The sequence below is a fragment of the Syngnathoides biaculeatus genome, chromosome 15, assembly GCF_019802595.1.
Source record: "Syngnathoides biaculeatus isolate LvHL_M chromosome 15, ASM1980259v1, whole genome shotgun sequence".
NCBI classification, from domain to species: Eukaryota; Metazoa; Chordata; class Actinopteri; order Syngnathiformes; family Syngnathidae; genus Syngnathoides; species Syngnathoides biaculeatus.
This window is the reverse complement of record NC_084654.1, coordinates 10,598,204-10,609,674: the sequence shown is the minus strand read 5'-3', so window position 1 is coordinate 10,609,674 and position 11,471 is coordinate 10,598,204. Positions and strand designations below refer to the sequence as shown.

The window sequence follows — 11,471 nt, the reverse complement described above, 5'->3', positions numbered from 1 at the left end:
TCGTACTGGGTCTTCGGTTTTGGAAAGGGTACGAATCGAACTCCACCAACTAGCCTTTCAGGATACCTGTCGTCACTATTACAAAGTCCGTAACTACACCTCTTAACCATATTTTTTGTTAAATAACCCAAATACGCGATAAAATGCTACCTAAACCTATACTGGACCATGCAATGTTGTCTGAGAAAATGGCGGGAGCAAAAACGGGCTTTGGTTTATGCAGATCTCTGGCCTCTGATTAGTCAGTGACGTGGATTGCGCAATATCCACGGAGGGGTCAATTGCCCCGGGCCGCAACAACAGGAAAGCTCTGTGATTGTCAAATGATGATGATACGGGGGATGCAGGGGGTACAGTCGGAGGACTAAGGGCACTGGTGGAGACAGGCTTAAGCAGGGAAACATGCAATGTTGGATGGATCTAAAGAAATAGGGGATGTTTTAACTGTACAGAGGTGGTGTTGATGATTTTGGTAATTGGGAAGGGACCATTGAACTGTGGAGTCAGCTTGCGGGATACAGTTCGAAGAGAGAGGTCACAAGAGGAGAGCCAACCATCTGACCCACCCTGTTTTCTGGCGTGGGAGAGTGATGGAGGTCTGTCAGCCACTTGTACCTCTTAGTGGACTAAGTGCAGGGCTGACGTCCTTCCAGTCGGTGCTCTCTCATTGTGCAAATGTATTGTTGGAATTACATTTCATTCCAAGTTATTTCAAGAAATCAATTTTCCATGCTGTTGATTTAATTAAACTGTAAAAAAAACACTCCGACATTATGGTGAGCATATGGAGGATCCCATTTATTCTTCTGTGCTGGTTTATGGTCACCCTTCAAGTTTTAGTTGTGAGTTGCCCCTGGAGGTTCACCCGGTTCTGGCCAAGTAGTTCCTTATTCCTCAAGAGGACCCAAATGTTCTCACTGGGACGCTTCAACACGTGAAGTGGAGCGAAGTTCAACCGCAGCAACACAGGTCTGACTATCTGTTTAAACAGCAGGTAGGCCACCATCCCTCCTCTGTTTGTGTCCGTGCCTTCCTTTAACAGCGGGTGTGGGGGGTGGGGGGGGGGCATTTCCTATACAGTCAATGGTTCCGAAGGGGCCTTGAAATATTTCTTTCAGGATGAAGCGCCATGGAAACCAAAACACAAATATGTGCCAGAATATTGACAATTTCCTTTTACTGTGTTGCTTGCAAGGCTCATGATATTGTGACAGACATTGACCAGTGAATCTGACCGAATAAAAGAATTCCTCACTGCACTATTATTCTCCGTACCGGTATGAAGGATAAAGAAATACAACCAGCTCTATCATTAAAGGAAGCAATAAAAGAGAAAAAGGGATACTTTACATACAGCCGAACAGGATTCCCCGTTCAAGGTGGCCTCAGCTGTGTTTCTATAGCGTCTCACGTCAACACCACTGACAGCAAAAAGCACCCACAGATCACTTTACCATCCCTCCAGCTGAAAGGTTATGCTGGAAGTAGGCGGTGGGCTTGAGTGGAGGGGGCCAAAAGCACTCGAGTGAAGCGGATGTAGAATCTCAGCCACTAGGTGGGAGTCTTGATACTAGATTGTTCAGACTACGTGAAAGTACTCAACACGTTTTTAATTTCTCCTGCTCATTTTTAAGTGTAATCAGATTTTATTTATCTTCTTTAATGGGAAAAATGAAATTATTAATAAGTACTCAAAAAAAAAACGTTCAGACAACAAAAAAGCCTCTAGTAATTTTAGTCCCATCACGTTAGTGTTTGGATAAGCTTTTAAAAAAAAATGTAGTTATTTATTTATTTGTTTGTTTATGTATGTATTCATTTATTTTTACATTTGTTCCCCCTCTGAATAATAACTTAATTGGTAAACGACTCACCCAAAATGGGGAACAAGTATTAGTCGTTATTTAATTTATTTGCCTCATTTAAATTTGGGTAAATACAACACATCCGTTCTTTCAGAGCCCACAATACATATTTGTAAAAACGCTCATTCTAAAAAGTAGTTGGTTACACAGCCGATGTTTAATATTTTGCTTTTTCTTCATCCGGCTAAGTGCAAACTAAAACTAAGAATTCCCTGCAGTGTTCAAATGTGTTAATAATGCGTCATAGGCCATGCTGCATGGAAAGTGGCTCTTGTTTGTGTGAGTGTGTTTGGGTTTCCAGCAAGTAAGCTTGCCCTCAGTGAAGCTGCACCAAAGTGAGCTGTTAACTTTTCTTTCTTTGTGGGTTACCAAGGGTTAGCATAGTTCCTGTGGTGCAAAAACAATACATACATCGAGATAAGCAAACAATGGTACTCACTCCACAAAGTGTTGTTGCAGTGAGGAAAATAAAAGCTTTGAAATGAGGTAGGTGCGTGCGCACTTGTGAAAAGCGATCCTTTTATAAGGATCTTGCCTTGTCTCATAACGTGACAGCAATATTTGACTAAACAAACACATTAAATACATTATCTCCAAGAACCATCAAAGCTGAGAACAAATGGAAAATTGTGTTTGTGTGGTTGGCAGCGCTCAAACATACAGTTGGTGACACTCGTGGAGCTATGCAGCCAGGTGAGTCCAGGCGCCAGTAGCAGTGACACAGTCTCACCTTCTCTAAGCTTGCCTCTGAGGACGTCTTTTAGCATCGGGAAATGTGTCCATTCATGGCAAGTGGAGCGTTTCAATGAGGCGCATTAGCTGTTGCGCCACTCTTTCTCCAGAGGCAGCTCTGAACTTGCTTTGATGACTGGGAAGCAGGCGAATGCGCGTCTCGGTTCTCTCTTCTTATCTACTGTGTCTCGCAACCACAGTGGAAGGTCAAGCAGGACAGGATGTGGCTGGTGGATGGGAGGCATTCTTAAGATGACATTTAGGCTTCAATGTAAAATTGTGAGGCGGTATTCGTGAACGCATTCTAACACTCTAGCAACGATAGCGTTTCAAAAAAATTTCTCCTCTTGCCTAAGCTAGCATTTAGAGTCCAAATATGACTGTAAACCGGTGCTTAGAAGAAAGAAGTATGTTATGACGGTTGGCTTCAATTCATGCCTGGTGAGAAAATCACTTTTCCACAAAGGGATGTCAGCCATCTCTCATGTTCTCCGTCACTCATTCACAACAAATCATTTGTAAGTCGCACTTGGGCTTTGAAGAGGGTCGGGCACCCACCAGAGAGGAATTCCCTCTGACGGTAAAAGCCTCTGGAGGAGGCCTATGATTATATTTATATTAATAGCTCTGTAAGTCTAGAAGGATGTTTGGTTTGTCCTGTCTCACAAATGGTGCTTCTTTTCCCCCGCAATCATCTTAAACTGATTAGGGTGTGTAGAAATATCAAGTTCTTTTTGAAGGCGCGTGCAAAACCTTTGGTCTTGTTGCGCAGATCAGCATGCCACATGCAATAAATTATTAGTCTAAATCAGAACAGAATGGCAGCTTTACGTCAGGATTGTCAGTGCCTGACAGGAAATAGAAATATGGTTGAAACTGGGATAAGCAGAGACCGGATGCGTAGTGACTAACTCCAAGGCTGTCATTTACTATTTCAGATCATGGATTTGATCCATGTTATAAAATGACAACTTTTTGTAGACTGAAATGTTTTCTGTATCAGCATGGACATATAATTCTCCAGACAAAGATTCGGTATAAATCGTACAGTTGTATCGCATATTCCCCACAACAAAAAGCAGAATACAAATCCTATAGCCAAGCATATGTCTATTTTGTAATTTTTTAAAGTGCCTATAATACAGCAGCACGGCGGTTGAGCCTATCCCAGCTGACTTTCTGTGAAAAGATGGCCAGATCGTTACACTGGACTACACTATTTCATTCTCTGTATGTCAATCACAGTGCATAGAGACAGGCAGAAATAGATGAATATAATAGGGGAAGCGGATATCATACAATGACATCATAGACGTGTGTGCGTGTGTTGGGGTGCGGGGTGGGAGGTGCAAAGGGGGGCCTCGCAAATGGTGATACTCAAGCTAGGACTGACATTGTGTATACGTACTACTTACACTATCAGTTAATATAGTGACCAGGGTAATAATAATAGTGCATCTGAGATTTTTAAAAGTATCACAAGTACTCACAAGGATCATTCATTCTCATTCAGAAAAATATCTGGAGAACACGTAAGATGTTTGACCTCTGCTCTGCAAGGGTGAAAACTCTTGCTCTTTTTACTTTTAGTATCAACTTATATTTGATTTTTTTTTACATTAATTTAAAACATTTTTGCATTAAAACTATTGTTATGATGTCAAATATATTTCAGCAAGTACGGTGTAAGTATAAATACCATAAAACGCACATGTAAAATGTACTTTATTTTCAATTTCCAATAATTCACACAACTTGTTTATTAATTTTTCATTTTCATATTTATATTTGTAATTCAAGACTATTTGATACTCGTGTATGATGTGTGTCTACATGACTAAATATTGCAAGTATGTCTACAATGCATTGGAGACCCTGTTGATCCTGGTGAAAACATCATATTTCCCAAAAGTAATATGATACAGTTCCACTGCTGCGTCGCCACACCTTTTTTCGCAGTGCAACGATTTTGCAGCAAAACAACTAGTAACAACACTTGACAGAGACAGAAGTTCCTCCCTCCCCATGTGGGGTGACTTAATAGCATGTCTACACAAAGACTTCCTAGAATGCACAACATCTACACCAAGCGTCATCTCAAACGGTGTCCACAGAGCAGAGCCGCACTTCGTGGATGCGCCCGAGGACCCCTTTGAACCTGTCAGAGGTCAGCACGAACCTGGAAGGGAACATAAGAACGAGTTTTCCAACAGATCGGGACAACTCTGACCAGCTTGCACGCTGGTGAAATTCAAACCAGGTGGTTTGCCTATCTTCAGAACTATCGAATGAACAGCAGACGTGATGCAGTGCCTATATGTTTCTTAATTCTTCCTCTCCATAATGTACCTGAGATACACACACAGTGATAGACTGCATTCAAAAACACTTAACCTTGTTAGCATCACCGACGGACATGTATAAAATGGATAAAAAAAAAAAAAAACAAGACCATCGTGGGTTTGTTTATTCAAAGGCTTGGACCCCTTAAAGCTAACCTCAGAAGTGAAAATGCTTTCAATATGTCAGCCACGGTACATTTTTATTTCCTCCGATAGCAACAGATCATGTTGAGCCTTTGGCACTCTAATGTTTCTGTTGCCCCCCATTAAAAAAAAAAACAAAAAAAAAAAACGTGATTTAAATAAGGTGAGGTGAACTGTTTGAGTGATCTTGTATTTGCCATGAAATATGTCCCCATTTGGGACAATAGATTAGATTACCCTTTTCAGACAAAAAATGTAAGCTGAGTCAAAAAGATGTCTCCTTTCAAGTCATTTCCTGCTTTGACTGAAATTCAATTTTCTACACTGAGAAGTGCACATTCACAAGTACACTAAGCCCCAAGAGAAGCACAAACACATACACACATGTACAAAAATGAGCAATGGTCAGAAAGGAAGGACTTATAAGCACAAAAAAAAATCATCAAAATAGCATTTACAGGTATATCAGTATCACTTTGCTTGACATTTTAAACAATTGATGCAACATAGTTGGAAATTCACAAATTCCTGATACATAAAATCAATTACAAAATGTAAATATTTGGTAGTGTAAATTACGTTTGCGCTTCAAAATTGTATTTTCTTCTCTAAATATTGCCAGTTCTAAGCGTTATTCACTGATTGCTAATTTGGTTTCGTACTGTAACTCAAGTTCTTTGGCGGAACACGTTTCTATTAAGTTGTGTTTTTGGCAGGATATACCACAAGCGCCCTGGAGCAAGGTCCACCAAAAAGAAGCAATAGGATTAGGATGCTGTGACATCATCACCTAAACAATGTTTCATGGCTAACGCCATGCGGAGTCTTTGCATGAGGCACATGAAAGGCCTCTTGACAGCATTTTCTCATTTTAAGTAACTTAAGATTAAACCTCACACTTTTTGTGTTATGGGTTCAGTAAAATACCTGCTTGAAAAAGTCTGTTTGCGGTTACGCTAAGTTCGGGGAAGCTCCAGGCAGTTTGATGTATTCTCTTCACACATCTTTCGACACGCTGCATGTGTGAGGGATCCTTCGGTCAAAGAAGGTCTGTAGAAAAAGACAATTATTATTTCGTTATTGGTGGCTTAACCATAGTGTACTTGGAAATGTTAAGCACTTTTCAAAGTTACTAAGTTTCAATCATGGTTCAATGTTTGTCATCACAATTTTCCTTTTTCGTTTAAATCTTCTGTAGTGGCGTTTTGGAAAAAAATGAACTTAACACGGGCACACAAAATTACACTTTTTTCAGAGATGTCTTTCAAGCCACTGAAGGTCATACAAAATTGAAATGAAACAAAAGAACACAAAAAATCAATTTGAAGTGAAAAGACATCCTGAAATCTTGTGAAGATGAGTGAAAGCCACCAGAATTATGTATGTGCAATGCTTGCACACAAAATTTGTGATGACACTATTTAGCGAATACAGTATATTTATTGACTTTTTTCCCTATATTTTACAAGTGAGCAACTGCATATTTGTTTTTGATTTTGGATGGCAGGGACACCAGGGGTTAGCACGTCTCCCTCGCATTCAGATGATTCTAGGTTTAAATTTTTGCTCATGCCATTCTGTGTGGCATTTTCATGTTCTCCCTGCGCTGTGGGTTTTTTCGGGGCACTCTGGCTTCCTCTCACATTCCAAAAACAAGCATGTTAGGTTCACTTTTTTTTTTTTTTTAAACTACATGTGACCTTTGATCCCTGGCGAGACCAGTCCAGTGTGCGCCTCGCCTCTTGTCCCAAGTCCTGTGCAGGGACAGGCTGTAGTGGACCCATAATCCTAAAGAATCATAATGTGGTAGAAAATAGATGATTAGTTGCCTGATTATTTGTGAAGACAATATACAGTATATGGATTTACAAATGCAGGAATAGCCCAGGAGCAAAACCTTAACTTTAACTTAAACTTTCCAACATTTCTGTAATTCATGCTTTGTCTCATGCCGAAGTAAACTGTTTAAGAAACGATCCTCTTCATGTAGCTTATGTCTACTTTGCGTGGTAGCAGGAGCCTTCAACCTCCATGAGCTGGAGCCCATTATAAGACTCGCTTACTTGTTGGAATAATAAACTTCAACCTTCTGGCTGACTAAATTGCACATTTAGTGCTCAAATTCTCAAGACCAGAGCAAGTTTAAAAGTTGTTAACTGTCCTTTAATGTCCTTCAAGTGGCCTCGTGGAATAATCTTGAGCGGGAGAATTTGTCAACAATTCAAAGTATATTAAGAAAGATGTCCTAACAGTTGTGTTGCTTGTGGATGATTCAGACGATGTGACCGTCATTTGTTTGGCTCGTGAATTTCGTACACAAGTCGGATTGTCTCCGAGTGCATGTGAGGATGCTATTAAAGATAAGTCATGAATCAGGTGGTATGTATCTACTTGAAATAACCCCAAAAGACAGCCATACAAAGTACAATATGTTTAAATGCACACATAGGTAACTTGTTCTTTTTCACACTTGTCTCCACTTCATTGCGTTGGATCCAAAATGTTTGGCAAGCTATGTATGCCCTGCAATGCTCAGTAGCAATCAATAGATGATGAAGTTTTTTTACACAAAGGAAATTTGCCTTGGCTTTGTGGTTTTAGTGGTGTTCAAATCACAGCATTCTTCATACAGTGTGTAAACACAATATGTTTGACACTACTACAAAATTCCCTGTAATGATTTGATGCAGCTCAAACGTCAATGCTCGCTTGATAAGAGTGAATTAAACAGATTACAGTGAAGTCGCATCTTACTTAATGAATGCTGGACACCAGGGTTGTAAGTAAGTAATACCGAATGCTACGTGTAGTTCAACTGATGACTCGTCATGAAAAGAAAGTATTGCGTTAGCACCTCGCTATAGCTTAAGGAGTTCTTTATTGGGTCATGAGCAAACCTCTTTTCAAAGATTTACTGGAGCCACGGGGATAAAGTGCTGCGGGAACCAGTTCACTCTGTGCTGCAGCTGGAAGAAGTGAACGGGTGTCTTGGACTGTTCATTTTTATCCACCTCCTTCCAAGTAAGACCTCTTTGTGATTTTGTACTTGGTGGTGGCGAGACATTTAGAGGTAAAAAGTACCGTAGCTGACGGTGTTTGACTTTTGAACTTGACAACCCTCTTGTAAAAATACTGAAAACCTGCCATTAATGCCTAAAAAAAAAGTCGATTTAAAACCTTTTGAATCCAAAGCAGAGCGCTAATCTGTTTGAGGTTTCGTTCCATTCTTATCATGTTTGTTTACCCAGTGATCAATCGGTTGCAAGAGCAGTAGTCAGCTACAAATTATGTGCGAGCACGAGCGCTTACCACGGCGCACTCGTACTCAGCTGGTTTTGATGCAGGGATGGGATCACGGGACAACTCTTGGACGCCAGTGAAAGGTCTGTGGACTGTGGCGGTCTGCTGCAATCCTCTGTGGGTGGGAACACGCTCCAGTGTCCTCAGCAAAACAAAAGCTGCTCTACAATGTAGCAACGAGTAGGTCCAAGCTCACTGCAGCGGGGTCGCGGCGCCTGTCGGCTGAGGCCTAGACGCCATTTCTCCACCAGATGTATTTGTAAGATTTGGTAGAGCAACAACTTCAAAGTCTCACTTGATTGTTTTTGATTGTACGATTATTCAATGCTGAGGTCTTTTTCTAGTATTTCTGGAGGGAAAAGATATTATCATTCAACCACACTTATTTAATTGCAGCAATTGGAGCCACTCTAATTGGGCCTGGCCTTTCATCTGTAATGGTAATGATTATGAGATTGTTGCTGAACAGTCTAGTCTGATGAGCAAATGGGATGATATCATTGCTTTAGCTTCAGTTTTGTTCATTTTAATATAAAGTAGCAAAGCACTCAATGCAGTACCCTAAGTCCACATCTAAATGATGCAAATGGTCTTTTATTTCCTAAATATAAACCCCCTTTTTTTTTCATGTACACGAATTATTCATCTTGATGTTTGCCACTGATCTGATCTTTGTAATGGAGGTCTTGAATAAGTAAACAGTGGGTGCCTGCATGCAATGTCAACAGGCTTTGTCAGACATTTAAAGAGCATCTAATCGTGTTGATTTAAGCAATTAAACATGAAGTTGCCCTCTGCAAACGCTGACTGACTGTATCATCTTAATGATTATCTGCAGAGCCTTATCCTCAAAAGCTTTTTCCACGGCCCGATAAAGGGGATTTCTTTCAGTCATTACGCGGTTAAATGTCTGACTCTTTGGGAGAGGAAAAAAAAAAGGTTTGAGAGACTTTAGGTGCATTTCAACCTATTTTGGTTCCTGCGGTCTGCAAACGCTATCAGAGTGCTCTTACCGTATGTTAAACAACATCATTTATCCTCAAACGGTACTTCATCCCTCTCGGTGTAAAGAATGCAAGTTCGAGCCGACCGACTTTTGACCCACAAAATTGTTAGTGAGGTCTGAAAATGAGCAGTTGCTAATTTTAGACGTTTTTCAGTTCGACATTCATGCATTTCAGATCATATTGAATTGACCTTCTAATTATGTCACGCTCAATGACAATGGTATTGTGTAATGTCTGTCCACCAATAGAAACACCGTGTTCCCTTAGAAATGTCTGTTCAGTCTATGGTTCTCGGCCCTGCTCACACCCGACATGATGGAGATTTCTAGCATGAGATGCCATGCGACAATGTAGACTCTGCCCCCTATAGGAGCTGTTTTGACAAGGATTATCTTTTTCATCACAATGAAATTTATAACAACCCCCAGGAGCCGCAGACCTCATATCTCTCCTCGAGAACTCTGCTTACAAATATAAGAGTAATGCTGGTAGTTTGGTTTCTCACCTTCTCCTGAGTAGGAGGAGGAAAAAAACCTCAAACATTAAAACATCTTGTTATCTCGGAACCATCTTGCGCAGGGGGCTGGCCCAGAAAGTCTCACCTGCATGGTGATGCAGAGGAATGGGTCCTCATAGATCATCTCAAGAAGTGAAAATAACACGTAGCACCGGCAACCTAGATGGGCCACAAATGGATCGCACTGAATGTCATTTTTCAAAGTCATAGCGCACCAGTGTTTGAGACAAATAAGACACAAATTAAATGAATGTAAGCACAGCATCGTCTAGTGGAGTATAGTGCACTGTATGCTCCATTACCTGACTTTAGTGAACAATCTTTCTCCTACTTTAACGTGGTTTGAACTGTAAATTTACTCTAAGCTGTTCGATAGCATATTCATTTTTTTCCCCTTTCAGTTAGAATAGTTGTGGTGCAAGTACGTATCTCTTATAATCATTCTGGCACATTATAATGTTGTCTGATGAAAAAAATTGTCAGTGCATGCTTTTTTTTTTTTTAGAGCGGTATGGTGGCGCAGTTGTGAAGCATTGGCCTCCCAATTCTGAGAATGCGGGTTCAATCCCAGCCCCGCCCATTTGGACTTTGCATGCTTTCCCCGTGTATGTGTGAGTTTTTATCCCGATTACTCCGGTTTCCTCCCGCATCTTAAAATCACGCGTTCTAGATTGATTTAAGATGCTAAATTTCCCTTAGTTGTGTGTGTGAATGTGAATGGCTGTTTGTTTATATGTGGGCTGTGATTGGCTGGCGACCAGTTCAGGGTGTACCCCACCTCCTGCCTGAAGATAACTCTGATACACTTCAGCACTCCCATGACCCTTGTGAGGACAAGTAGCTCCGAAAATGTATGGATGGATGTTATTTTAGCTGTACTGTGCTGCCAGTCAGGTTCACAACATGACTGCACTTCCTTAACAGGAAGCAAATTTGCCAAAACAAAATCAGTCACTGTATAGACACAATATAGTTTATACATTGAATGTTAAAATGATTTTCTTTGATTTGTCAATAGATGTTAACATATTCATCAAAGCCCTACATGAACCTATTCAGCTGCCCGAATTAGTAAAAAATAAGAGAGGGGCACTGAGCACAAAAAAAGACTCAAGGTCAGAAATTATCACACAAAATTTGCATCAAGAGCACAGGAAGAAAGGGAAAAAAAGAAAACCAAGATTGTGGCTGAACAGCATTTTCCTCCTATTACTTTTGTGAATGCTTAAGTAGTTCCAAAAAGCCACCCACACTTCACCACGTAGGGAGAAACCAGTCTCAAAGTGGCACCTATTTATGGATTTTGCGACTGCCAGAGAGACATTCCAGCAATGGTGAAAAAAAGCCATTGAGTGGAGCTCATCCATCATCCTAAAGCCATTGGCTTGAAAACAAGAGCAGTGAGGTTATGATTTTGAAGCACGCTTTGCTCGGATTGGTTCCCCACTTTCGACATCCCTCATGTCAAGAACTCCCCTTTGCCATACAGCACAATGGTATCATCCATAGTTTCAGGATGTCCTTTATTTGTGCAAAATGTGGGTAAAGCGCTCACTGTTGAGCT

General features: G+C 40.7%; 1 long non-coding RNA gene across 1 annotated transcript; it reads right to left on the bottom strand.

Moving 5' to 3' along the window:
- Positions 1-4,479: 4,479 nt before the first annotated feature.
- LOC133512851 (uncharacterized) lies at positions 4,480-10,067 on the bottom strand. Its single transcript, XR_009798308.1, has 4 exons — positions 9,993-10,067; positions 6,784-6,871; positions 6,011-6,133; positions 4,480-4,776 (listed from the first exon to the last, which is right to left on the bottom strand). It is a non-coding gene; the product is annotated as an uncharacterized LOC133512851 (long non-coding RNA).
- Positions 10,068-11,471: the final 1,404 nt, after the last annotated feature.